The sequence below is a fragment of the Moschus berezovskii genome, chromosome 7, assembly GCF_049115385.1.
Source record: "Moschus berezovskii isolate FMDL1 chromosome 7, NW_MosBer_1.0, whole genome shotgun sequence".
Taxonomy (NCBI): domain Eukaryota; kingdom Metazoa; phylum Chordata; class Mammalia; order Artiodactyla; family Moschidae; genus Moschus; species Moschus berezovskii.
The window spans coordinates 63,216,751-63,230,293 of record NC_142466.1 but is presented as its reverse complement, the minus strand read 5'-3'; the positions used below and the strand labels follow the sequence as shown (position 1 = coordinate 63,230,293).

Here is a 13,543-nt window from a genome sequence, read left to right as displayed (position 1 = left end):
TCAATGTGTATAGGTGTCTATACATCAGGAAGTGATGAATACAGGCCATACATATGCCTCTGTATAATACTAGATTATGACAAGCCTATTTACAATTATAATCCCCTTGCCATTTGGTATCTGAAATTCAGTTGGTATCTAAAATAAATTTTCATTCAATCCACTGATACATATAATTGGCACATGTATGAAAAAAAAAAAGTATCTCTTTCACATTTCTTATAAAAATAAATATCTTGTGATACTCTGGATAACATTTAAATGTATCCCCCAACCCCTGACCTTTGTTACTCTTAAAGATGACAGCGCTCTAGAACTGTAACTGACTAACATGAGAATGCCAAGGCAAAGATGATTTTAAACTCAGCCAGGACACAGAGTGTTAAGTCTCATTCCCCAGATTCTTCTTTTTGGTATTTCAAACTGACCACACTTGATTTACTAGCCTGACTTACGAAGTCTTTCGATTTATCCTCTACCCTCCAGTCACCCTCAGGTGCTACTGTGCAAACCTTGTCCTTTAAACAGGAAAACACTTTGCGCTCCCGGTCAAATGGAGGGCTGCAGCGCATATTTCGGATGGCTGAAGTTTTCTCTGAAATGTAATATAGGAGCCATAACTCAGTTTCTCTGGCAATGAACCATAGAGGCCATTTATCAGGACATGGCAGACATTTATCTCCTCAAATACTCCAAGGCAGATGGAAATAGCATCTAGCCTCCTGTCAGAATAAATAACCCAAATATTGCCCCCCTCACCATGAAAAGACCCAAAGAGATCAACAGCCATAGATCAGCTAGAGACAAACCAAGCCAGTCAGCTATAAACCTCTGCTCCACTCCCCCTGAGGCACCAGCGGTCTCCATCATAACAGACTCAGGTCTAGAACCCAGGCCTTTTAGCCTCCAGGCTTTTGTTCTGATCCTCTTAGTGAGGAGTCCAAAGCTAATGTGTTATTTTTTACTGTAAAGTTTCAATCTTGCCCTCTGCCGACTTTATTGGGAAAAGAACTTTTTTCCCATTTTCTAACTTAAATACAAACAACATTTGAAAATTACCTCCTCCAAAAGGCAGTTTGGGACAAGTTGCTTCCTGCATTTCAAGGCAAATCAGTCATGTACACTTAAAAATGGTTAACGCAGTACATTTTATGTTATGTGTATCTAACCACAATTTAAAATAACATTTTTAAATTAAAAAAAAAATCAGTCTTAAACTGTGTGTTAGTCGCTCAGTAGTATCTGACTCTTTGCAACCCCATGGGCTGTAGCCCACCAGGGTCTGAGGTCAGTGGAATTCTCTAGACAAGGAAAGGGTAGCCATTCCCTTCTCCAGGGGATCTTCCCAACCCAGGGATTGAACCTGGGTCTCCTGCATTACAGGCAGATTCTTTATGGTGAAAGCCACCAGGGAAGTTTTGGTGTAGATTAAATTAATAATAATGCCAGGTTTTTAAATGCTGGACTCTCTTGATTGTATCATATTTATCAAACATCTAAGTCTTCTGAAAGACAGGCATAGTAGTAAACCAGCTTTTCCCCCCTATAACATCGTCATTGTGTGCATATTGTTTATTAAGTCTCTGAGGCACTCAAAGCTACACAGTAATACTTTAATTTATGAAGCTGATAAGCATGGTTAGTTCTAGACCATGGAGAGGCTAACCTATGTCTAAACATACTAACCTCAATCCTCCTCACTCCATTCCCAAAGAGGATTTTTGATTGAAATTTTGCATTTCCATCATTTAAGTTTGTTTGTTTGTTTTTAATGCGAAAATACTCATTGGACCTTCTGTGTCTGAGCTAAGAAAATCTGATTTTAAAACTGAAAAGTCACAAATAAGTGAGACATTTTCTTTTGTTTTCTGTAAAAGTTTGTCTTCTCCTCCTCAAAGTTCCCACGCCTTTCTTAAAAGAAGTCCTATCAATGTTCCTGAGAGATTATTAACTTTTTAGGAAAAGAAGAGATGATAGCTTCTGTAAAACCTCCTTCCAGAGCATGCCACCATGTCCTTAGAGGTGTTCATAAAAGTTCATTGGATCTACCTGCATTATCAGGACAATGGAGCACTTCTAAAAAGTAATTTTGGTAGTGGCAAAACTTAAAGCATTGTCCTAGATGAACTGAGAGTTCATTGAGTAGTCAAACACTGTTCCTGAAAAGTGAAACATCCAGAAAGATGGCCAGAAGGTTTTGCTTGGTTGGATGCTTGACTATCTCTGTAGAGGGAATAGAGGGGTATGAACTGGAAGAAATCTATAGGTGTCCAGTTATTCAATGAAGGAACTCCAGGTCATTCCCTTGGGGACTAGATTCTGGGATATTTACTAAACTGTTTTCAGCAGGTGGGGGTTTTCATCCTACTGTGCCTTTAAACATTTAATATTGAGAAATGCACACACACATACAAAGGTTCTGAGAAGAGCTTCTCCTTTTTTACCATGGAGTTTGAATCAAGAATCATCTGAAGCTGTACTTCTGAAAGTGAAAAAGTGAAAGTGAAGTCGCTCAGTCATGTCCGACTCTTTGCGACCCCATGGACCATAACCTACCAGGCTCCTCTGTCCACTGGATTTTCTAGGCCAGAGTACTGGAGTGGTTTGCATTTCCTTCTCCAGCGCATCTTCCTGACCCAGTGATCGAACCCGGATCTCCCACATTGCAGGCAGACGCTTTACCGTCTGAGCCACCAGGAGCTAGGTAATTCCTGAATACAACCTGAGTACTGGAAATCCTTCAGTGGTCCTCCAGTACCTGTAAGATCAAGCCCAAGCTTTAGGCTCTGATTCATGTCCACCTTTCTAGCCTTTTACCTACAATTCTCCCAATTCATGTCTGTACTTATTATTGTCCAAGCAAGCCATGTTTTCACACACACTCTTGTGTCTTTGCACAAGCTGCCCTTTAACAGAGTATTCTTTTCAACATTGTCAACTGGAACACACCTATATACAACATACACACACGGAGTCTGTGAGGCTTTCCCTGACTGCCCAGCAAGACTCAAAGGATCTCTTCTTTATTCTCCCCATGGGGTCTGAGTGTGTCACAGAGCACTTCTCATCATGTGACAACCGTGCACACATTTTTGCTCCTCTCCCTCTAGATTATGTAGTGTCTACAAGGCCAAGGATCTACTCCTTGATTATCTCTACAGGCCCAGGAAGGAAGGACGGGGAGAAGAAGGGAGAGACTCACACATATCCGTGCTAAACAAATGTAGACCATTCGTTCATCTGCTCTCATTCACCTGAGAGACTTCATCTAGGGTGCTCTCAGAGGACTGGAGAAAAAGTGCAAGTTGGTGTCTTAAAGCCAAAAGGTAAGATACAGTTAGGAAATCTCAGTTGTCAAGGTTAAAATCAAGCAGAAAGTCCAGAAACGGAGAAGGTAGAGAAGAGGCATGAGTTAGGGCTGGATCATGAGTTTAAAGATGAGACCATTCAGCCAAATAGCCCCTACTCACTTCAGATGGGACATGTGTGGTTTTCAGTCTTCTGCAGTTCTTATCACTCCTTAATAATTCATCTACCTAGATTCATTCAATTACAAAGTCAATCTGGATTCTGCAGGTGTTTTGGTTTTGGACCTATGACCTAAGGGATTCATTTAACAAATGATATTTTTGGAGCTCATCTGATCCACTGGCTTGGATGCCAAGAATTTAGACATTTCTAAAAGAAAAATTGCTTATTACTGACAATGTTTTTAAACCATGAAGCCATAAAGCCTTTGGTAACATCTCTAGCTTCATTCATCAAACCAGGCATTCTAATAGTCGCTTGAGGGCAAGGAGCACTTGATGACAAATGACTAGCAAAACACATAAACACACAGACCCGTGCAGGGCCACCACCATCCTCACCACCTCCACCACAAGAAAAACAAGAACAAAATATACAAGCCTTTCCCCTCATGACACTCATGTCCTTTACTCTCTCCAAAGAAAACTTCATAATTTTGTGCACTTTACAGAGTTCCTACTCAACATGAAAAGGGGCTTTTTCTTAGTTTTCTCCTAAGAAGAATTATAATCCCATAGTTCAACACCAAACCAGCTGCTATGGCAGGAGGATTGTTCACTTTCAAGTTAAGCTGAAAAGTGGCTGTGTTTAGTTTTTTTTGTCATTTTTTGTTGTTGTTTTGTTTTTTTTCACTGAGGTGGTGTCTATTTTTGCCTCCTGGAGAGGCAGCGCTGGAGGAGATGGCAGGAAGTTTTTGAAATCAATCGGCTCTATGAAAACGAAGGATCTAAGTCATCCTTCATTTGCTCTAACCATAATCCATTGGACCTGCATTTTGTGCTCCGTCTATCAAATCAAACCTTCCCCAAGGAAAACCTGATTCTTTTAGGCCTGGTCTGTGCTCAGAGAGCACAAGCCACATGGCCTACTTCAGTAAGTCCCCATTACTGCCGACTGCATTGCTTTCAGAGCCAAATCCCATGGGCGCTCAAGATGTATCATTCAATCTTCTGAGTAATCAATCCCGAGAGCCTGCCGACCTGGCCCTGCCGGGCTGAGCTGGGGAGCGGCCCTCCCTGGCCACGAGGCGGCTGGGACCTGGGAAAGCAGCAGTGACACATAACCTCCAAGTTCAAAAGCCTTTCCACAGATACTTGAAAAGGGCAGCAGGAAGGTGTGAAAAACAGAAGCAGGGGCTGGGGGAAGAGGCTGGGAGATTTGATCCTAAACAGGTTTTACTTATAAAAAGAAAATGGTTATATGAGTCTTTGCAAAAACCTCACACTCGGCAGTGCCCTTCGGGGAAACTTGAACCTCCCAGCTATGTTGTCACACACCGAACCCACACCCTGAGTGTTAAGTATCACTGGCTCTCAGACAGAAAAATGTCATCATTCCCTCCTCCTGGCTGATGTCTTTAAATAGCTCCTCTTATTTACGGGTGTACATAGTGTTAATGTCCTTCAGTTGCTCTATTTTCAAGGATGGAAAAGCAGTTGCTAAGCATTTCTAAATGACAGCCCCAGGGTTCATTAAAAATATGGCAAACATTTGCTAAGCTCATTAAGTGCAATTTTTGTGTGTGTGTATCAGATTCCTCCTCTGCATGTTCTGCGTGACCAAACATCTATTAACCCTAATCCCATTGATGAGTCTGATACATTCAAACCAGCAATTAGACAAAACAAAAGGGATATTTATGGAGAGACTCCTAAATGGGCTTTCATATTGGTCTAAGCTGTTTCAAAACGACAGTTTAATTCCCCTCTGTTAATCCTTTGCTTCCAGAGCATTCCCTTTGTTTGATTATAGGCTGTCAGATTCAGGGATTCTGATTGAATCAAAATGTGAGGCAAACTAGAAACACATAATAATTATGCCATTTAAACCCTGTTGCCTACTGTATAAGCAAACGAAGTGCTCTACAAATGAAGACTCCTTGGCACAAAAGGTTTCTAAAATATGCAGCTTATACAATTAGAAGCCATAGAATCTGAATCGGGTGGTTGTTTCCTCAAATCCTTTAGAAAATCCTCCAGTGAACAAATTTGGTGGTAAAATATATCATGCATCGAATCTGTTGACAAGGCAAAAATATTTTAGGAAGGGCTTCCTCTGCTCTTCCTCCCTCTCCATCCCCTTGCCTCCCTCCCCAACCGCAGCTGTGGACTTGTCTGACCTACAGTGGTTAATCTGAGCACCGGCTCTCATTTGGCTGTTCCAGCTTTCCATTAACTCAGGGCCACGGTGCTGTTATTATTAGAGGCGGAAAGGATTTCGCATTGCTTACATGGTGTAAAGCTGGACAAATAAACAAGTACTGACTATGGATGCCTCCCAATTTCACTGGGCCTCAATTTTTGAATGTGGTCTTTCAAATGGCAAAATGACCCTTCTCTAGCTTGTTAAACCTCTCTTTGTTTTCCCTCAAAGAGAAGGAAACTCACCCAGAGGAGGGGACTTTTGACAGAGTTCCCCAGCAGTAACATCATTTTCAAGTGGCTCTTGACCAGCTGAGCTTTTGCAAAGTGTAACTTTTATAGCCACAAAGGATCACGTCTTATTTGGGTTCATTAAATTTCCTCTTACTTTGCAAAGGGCTGACCAAGCTCACAGCTGCCGAGAGACCGAAGCCAGCCCTTCATCATTCTTCAAGTCGATTCAGCACTGGTCAGGGCTCTATTTGAAAGCTCTACCCAGATTTAGACCTCATAATTTAGTCTCTGTTAGAAAAGGGAAAAAAAAAAAAGAATTCCCTTGCTCTGTTTAGAAATGAATCTTCTTTGCTACTGGTGAAAGTTCAGGTACTGCCAGTGTTAGCAAGGCTACGAAATACAAGTTGACCTATGGGAGTGTTGCATGAGGGAGACCAGGCTGTCGGGGCTTACAGCAAGAAATTTTATCAAGGAGCAAAGAGAAAATGAATGTGAGTTTAACAAGAGTCAGACTGTTAACGGAGAATCCTCCTCATTGCCTCCTGCTCTCTCCCTGGAAACTACATTTCCCAGAATTCTCTACAACCAGGATTTGGTTCCCACTTAGGGTTTGGAAAGCAAAGAGAAGCTTCTCTCCAATAGCAGCTGAGGCCCCGGTGACTTGAGGTCTCAGAGTCCTGTCTAGACTCACTTTGAGACCAGCATAGCTTCCCTCGGCCTCTCGCACTTTCAGATTTCTGGAGCACCGGCAGTTCCCTTCTAACCCTGGCTCCCAGACTTTCTCACTGGATGTGCAAGCCTCTAATTTCTGTGTTAAGATATTTCCTGCTTCAAATAACTGGCTGAACTGTGATTGATACAGGTAATAGATGCCCAGAGCTAGGAAAAAATAGCTAAGCTGAATGAGGGCAGATCACTTTGAAGGATGGGACCTGAAGCTTAGTGTGGGGAGCTATTTCATTCAGGTATGCAAGCACCCTTTCAACAAATCCTCAGCTGAAACCCTCTGACAGAAACCAGTGATAATAGAGATATGCTCCCTAACTTGTAGATCTCATAGTATAACAACAAGGAAGAGAAGGCAGAGGAGCTACAGCTGCAGTTTATGGGGAGACTGACAAGCAAAGAATAACAGGGATGTAGTACTCTTGCCTGGAAAATCCCATGGGCGGAGGAGCCTGGTAGGCTGCAGTCCATGGGGTCGCTAAGAGTCGGACACGACTGAGAGACTTCACTTTCACTTTTCACTTTTATGCATTGGAGAAGGAAATGGCAACCCACTCCAGTGTTCTTCCTGGAGAATCCCAGGGATGGGGGAGCCTGGTGGGCTGCTGTCTATGGGGTCACACAGAGTCGGACACGACTGAAGCGACTTAGCATCATCAGCAGCAGCAGATATGTGCTAAGCTCAGTGGGAACAAGAGAGAAGGAAGTCTTGAGAGAGGCAGCGAGGGAAGGGAGCACATGTGCTGAGACTTGGAGGATGGGGAGGAACAGATCCTAGCATTTGGACATGACACTCCGATACAACCAGCTGAAGAGTGCACCGGGAACTCTCTGCCTGGGCTTCTGCTGACCTCTCCTTCTAGATGCTGATGGAGCCTTCCTACCAGGGCCTGGGTGAGTCTCCTGCCACCTGTTAACTACTAGCCCTGTAAGTCTGTGAGCTCTCAGGTTGGAAAACCCATACATCACAGGAGAATGCCCTGTGAGTGACGCAGGCTCTCATTTCTGCTGTAGGAAATGAATTCAGAAAGAAAATGATAATCTACAGGGAGTAACACCCACACAGTTGTCACTCAAGCAGTCCCAAAAGGAGCTAAACCTGATTGGAGCGGTACTTCATAAACTTCCTTTCAAGGGGTTTCTTTGTCATCTTAGTAATTATGAAAGACTTTTATAGTCTGATTAAATATGTTATAATCCCTGTTCAATTTTGTACTTATTTTAAAACTGTACCTATTGTTTCTCCTTTTTCTAATTTTCTTTCCCTCTTCTTCTCTGTCTCTTTTTGTCTATGCAGTTTGAATTCCGTGGATTTTCCCCCTTTTCTGTTGGCCACCTCCTCCTTCTCAAATCCCGTTTCCAAATGTCAACAAAATCACTGACAGCTGAAGAGGCCAAAGAAGTGGCCTCTTCATTGGTGGGATATTTTTCCTGGTCTTATTTTTCAGGAGTCTCAGATCAGAGCAATGGCTGTAGGTCTTGCTAGTTTTTATGCTCGATCAATCATTTTATCTTCATTCATTCATTCTGTAAGGAACAGAGCTCTAGGCACTGCAGTTACAGCAGTGAACAGATCAACAGACCGTGCAAGGTCCCTGCTTGAGGAGCTTACCTTCTGATAGGAGCACAACTCTTTTCAACAACTCTTTTCTCCTGTGTTGCTTCCTTCAGTCTGCCCACCAGCATAACTTTCTCCATACCTGGATTCCCTACCTTGTCCTCAGTGGAAACCCCCAGTCAACATGCCTACTCCATGTTGGACCTAACCCATCTCACTCCAAGCAAGTAAATATGTATTATATCCTAAGGATTCTCAAATTAGAATGTGAGAAGGAAAAATTTACTGCATTTTCCTGGAGTATAAAGTCCACCAGATGATAAACAGGGATAAAGTGCAGAATATAAAATTTTATATATAACAAGGGAAAAAAGACACTGTGTGCCTGGTGCTTTGGACTATGTTCCAGAGTCAAGGGCAATAAGAGAGAGACAAATGGTAACAGAAGAGAAATCAAGGCAGAAACAGAGGTGGAGCCGGCAGGGGTGTGGGGGAGGGATGCACATTCACTCTCTAGATCCCATCAGGAAACCTTTGGGAGTCGAGTTGGACACCCGTTACATAGGGCCTGAATCTCTAGCCTCACGACTGAGCTGCTCTCCTCTGAGAGCTCCCAAAGGCTGCCATGGTGATCAGAAAACCATCTCGCCTGCTCCACACCATCTGTCCTGGCCCACCTCTCAAAACTTTTACACTCCCTTTGCCCGCTATATGTCTTTCTTTAGCCACTGGGGCTTTCTTTTCTTCCTAAATGTAACCATCTTGTGTGCTCTCTCTCTCGGGATTTCTGCACTAGCTGCGGCTGTCTTTGCTCACTGCTCCCCACCCCACCCATCCTCACCCACATCATGTCTTCACAGGGTTAGAATCTTCTTTCCTTCCTGTCATTCACTTTCTGCTTAAATGACAGCTTCTCTGAGACATGTGATAACAGTGATCCAAAGGAGCCTTCCAGTTAGTTGCTCCGATGTTGCCCTGTTTTAATTCTCTGTACAGCACTCATCACTACTTGAAATGATCTTATTTTCATATTTGTGAATTTAATGTCTATCTTGTCCAACCTAGATTACAGGTCCCATGAAAGCTTGCTCATCTTATTCCCTGACACATGGATTCCCCAAGGTGTCTGCAGTAAAGCAGGTACTCCATTAATATTTGTTTTGTTGTTAATGACTGAGGTAACACATAGCATAAGCCTTTCCTGAGAGAAAATGAGGGGAATGGTATTAAAAAAAAAAAGGAGAAAAAGTTGTACAAATGAAGATTCTTCTTCCCTGCTTTGTAGTTTGCCATAGAACCAGACCAACATAGCTCTTTACATGGGCAACTGATCATACTAACAAGTTCCCAAGAATGGCCCATTTACTGTAGTGAACTTTTTAATGCAGATTTATTGTTCTAGGTATTGTCAGGTATTGAAGATCTAGAGATGAATGCTACATTATTCATATCTTTGAGAAAGTAGGGAGAAAGTTACCAACAGTATGCAAAATGCTTTGGTGAAGTTGTGTACACTTATTTTGAGCAGAAAGGAGACCAGCCAAATCTGGCCGAGAAAAGTTGCATACTTTCTGGGTTTTGAAAAAACAAAAAAATGAAGGGAAATTTCATTCTAGGTAGAGGGGCAAGAATACATACAATAACGTTTTAAAAGATGATGCTCTTCAATCAGGGGAAAGTTGAGTGTTTCCTACATGGTGGGAAGCCAGGGAACAGAGAGGTGGATAATGTACCAATGAAGGGTCTCCATTGTCAAGATATAAGTTTTGGACAAACCGGTGATCACTAAAGTGTAATGGAGAGGATTTAAGAGGGATGGTGACAAGATAGGACCCATGTTTTAGAAAGGCCTGAATGCTCATGCAGTGGCCCTGGCAAAAGCCCCATGCCCACTGCACTGATATAAGCGAGACATGACCGATACAGCAGCACACTGGCTGGAGAGACAGCAACCCAGAGCTGGAGGTGACACGATTCCTTCCTAACTAGACACGTGCAGTGAGGAAATGAGAGAGATCACGGACGGTGGTCACGGCAGGAACAGACGAGGAACGTAGGAGACAAACAGATTTGAAGGGAATTCTGTTAAGGGCTAAGACAGTTTGAATGTATGATGCATTCCAGCAGCCTTGGCATTTTATTGGTTGTTAAAGACCTCTAAGCCTTAGCCAGTGGGTATTTAAAGGCCGAGATAAAAGCATCATGACAGGCCAGCAGGGTAGGTATTTTTAAGACAGAATCGCTGTCAGTCACCCAGAGAGACCGCTGCCTTCATTAACAGAACACAGGCCAAGTCCGCTCCCAGCCACCACGAACATCCCCTCCCCCACACCCCCACTGTCATACATTATCAGTCACTTCAATCCATCTAAGATAATGAGACCATTTTGCAATTCCATTATGATTCACTCTCAAGTTTAAAAGCTATAGTCAAACCACATGAAGGAACAGCATTAAGGAAGTGCGTTGACATCCTTTGGGGTTCCACGTGCTTCTCTGGCAGCCAAACCAGTCTTCTGCACGTTACCTCTCACAGGGTATTTGCCAATCTCTTTCTCCAAGAGTATTAGTAAAAAATCAATAGCTCCCAGTTGGACACCAAATGCAGCTGCCACATTCCATGTTGGTGCCAGCAAAGTACTTCACATGGGCAGACAGCTCTCTGAGCCTGCTTTATTTCTTGTCAGCCTTTCAAACTTCACTCCAACAGCAATCTTTTGTATTTAAGCTAGAGGCCACAAAATCAGAATGTGTCTTCTGGTCAAAGAAGTGCCTTTTACATGTCATACCACATTTCTTCTCCTCCCTGTATTTTGTTTTTAGGATGGAAAGAATGCAACTGGCTTTTCCTGCCGCTACTTTCGTTATGGTCACAAACATCCTAACAGAAGTATATCTATTCACATTGAGCCTTCTGGTGCCCAGAGAAATGCCATTTGTGATTTGATAAATATATCTTCCTTATTGTCTCTCAATACAGGCTTTCTTAAATTTTCTGTGAAGTCACTAATATAGTCAGAGTTTGAGTTGTAAAATGAACCAATAAATCTCTTTTTTTCAACCAACGCTTTGTGTAGCCCAATTCTCAACCTGTCTGGGGTAATGTTTGTACAGTTTTGAAAGAAGAGCCATGAGCATTCTTCTTTAGCCTGGCACCTTCTTCTGCCACCATATTGAAGCTAAAGGTTATGGGTTTCCAGATCAAAGCTCTGAATTGGCAGGAAGCCTAGCTAATTACTCTGCTGGCACTGAGCCTCTTGGGAGATCAGATACGCCTTCCTCACCTTCAATACAGCTCAGAAACAGGGAATTAAATACTGGATAAGGAACTGAGAGGAATCATTCACTGCAGACAGAGTTGAACAGAAGTATCTGTTGGAGAACAGGGCCTCTTGGCACCATATCTGAGGCTCACAAATGACAAAGCAGATGTGAAATGCTACTGGGGGCAAACGGAATTGGAAAGACCCTAGGGACCTTTCCCAGAATGCTTAAACCTCCCCAAGAGGGGGAAGTTCAGAAAACAGAGAAAATTTCCTCCAGCCAGCAAACTTAGCAAATCAAACACGCAAAACTTTTGTGTTTGAATCATAATTCTCCTCTAAAAATGATTTTTAAGGGTACTGTTTTAACTCCTTTGGCTACTCCTTAAAGAAAACTCTCCAACATTCAAAGAACAGGTTATCTGCTCAGATTGTCTGAGGTGCAAACACTTTCAGTGCTATGAGATCTCAAAAAATTACCAAGTCACTAAGCTGCCCTTTAGAGCCTCACAGTCTGGGAAGACAGCCAGCCATGTCATTATAATCACACGTACAGAGGTCTTTGGAGGGAAAAGAGGTGGTAAAATGAAAGAAAAAAAAAAAAGAAAATGCAAGGATCTAGGTGTCATGGAAGATGGGAGATCTGATTTGAGCCCTGACTGACTGACTGATTATTTGAGCTTCAGCTGACAAGGTAGGGAAATGAAGAAAATTGAACCTGGAAGGAGCAGTTAGAGCAGAAGGAAATATTTGAGGAAGTTCGGGACATGCTAAAAGAATAGTGAGGAGAACTGGTATATAGAATGCTTGCTTGAACCCAGTGAGGAGCAAAAAATGGGAAATGTAACAGGGAAGGCCAACTTCAACATCTAAGAAGTGGGAGATTTTTTTCTGTATGCAAGGAGGAACCACTGAATGGCTTTGGAAAAGAGAAAAGAGTAGCCAGATCCCAGCTGCAGGATGATAGCTGGGGAGAAGGGGCAGACTAGATTGGACGGGTGAGTCTGCAGATGGCGACAGTATAATAATACTCCATGTACGAGGTAAGGCAAACCTTATGGTAACAAGACAGAGTGAAACAATCAAGGGTGTGTGTGGTAGACTAAATAACGGCATTCCAGAGATGACTATGTCCTAATCCCCAGAACCCGTGTATGTGTCACCTTACATGGCAAAGAGGACTCTGCAAAATGACTACAGATCTTGAGATGGGTAGATAACTTTGAATTATCCATTTAGAAATGAGTCCTTATATGAGTGACGCAGGAGGATCAGCATCAAAGAGAAAATGCAGGGATGGAAGCAGAGATCACAGAGGAGGGAAGATGTTGCCCTGTGGTCTTTGAAGATGGAGTAAGAGGCCATGGGTCAAGCATCTGTGCATCCTCTAGAAGCTAGAAAGGCAGGCAAGCAGATTCTTCTCTAGAGCCTCCAGGAACAATGTGATCTTGTTGACACCTTGATGTAGCCCAGTGAGACCCAGTTTGGACTTCTCACCTCTAGAACCATAAGATAATAAAATTGCGTTTTAAACCTCAATGTTTGCAGTAATTTGTTATAACAATTATAAGAAATTAATATGGTGTCAGACACATTTCCCAGGTAGTATTAACAGTATTTATCAACTGACTGGATATGAGGAAAATTGAAACTAGCTTAATAGAATCACTGATAAAATTTAATTAACCATTAAGAGAAAGGAAAATTGAGCAGAATATGGTCAAAGAGAGTGAAATTTAAAGGGAAAGAAGAGAGCTTAGAATAGGACCTCAAAGAACAGTACATCAGTCCATTCGAATGAGGAAGACAGATGCCCCAAAGGAGGGGAATAAAAGGGTACTAACCTCCTGGGTCTCACACTGTCTGATGCTAAGCTATGCAATAGAAAGCTAAGCTTTATTTTTTGGGCTCCAAAATCACTGCAGATGGTGACTGCAGCCCTGAAATGAAAAGATGCTTGCTCCTTGGAAGAAAAATTATGACCAACCTAGACAGCATATTAAAAAGCAGAGACATTATTTTGCAAACAGAGGTTCATCTAGTCAAAGCTATGGTTTTTCCAGTAGTCATGTATGGATGTGAGAGTTGAACTA

At 42.5% G+C, this 13,543-nt stretch overlaps 1 long non-coding RNA gene across 1 annotated transcript; it reads left to right on the top strand.

Moving 5' to 3' along the window:
* The first annotated feature begins 6,609 nt into the window (after positions 1-6,609).
* On the top strand, positions 6,610-11,173 carry LOC129557340 (uncharacterized). The gene is made up of 3 exons (XR_008686198.2): positions 6,610-7,523; positions 9,253-9,327; positions 11,011-11,173. It is a non-coding gene; the product is annotated as an uncharacterized LOC129557340 (long non-coding RNA).
* The last annotated feature ends 2,370 nt before the right edge of the window (positions 11,174-13,543 follow it).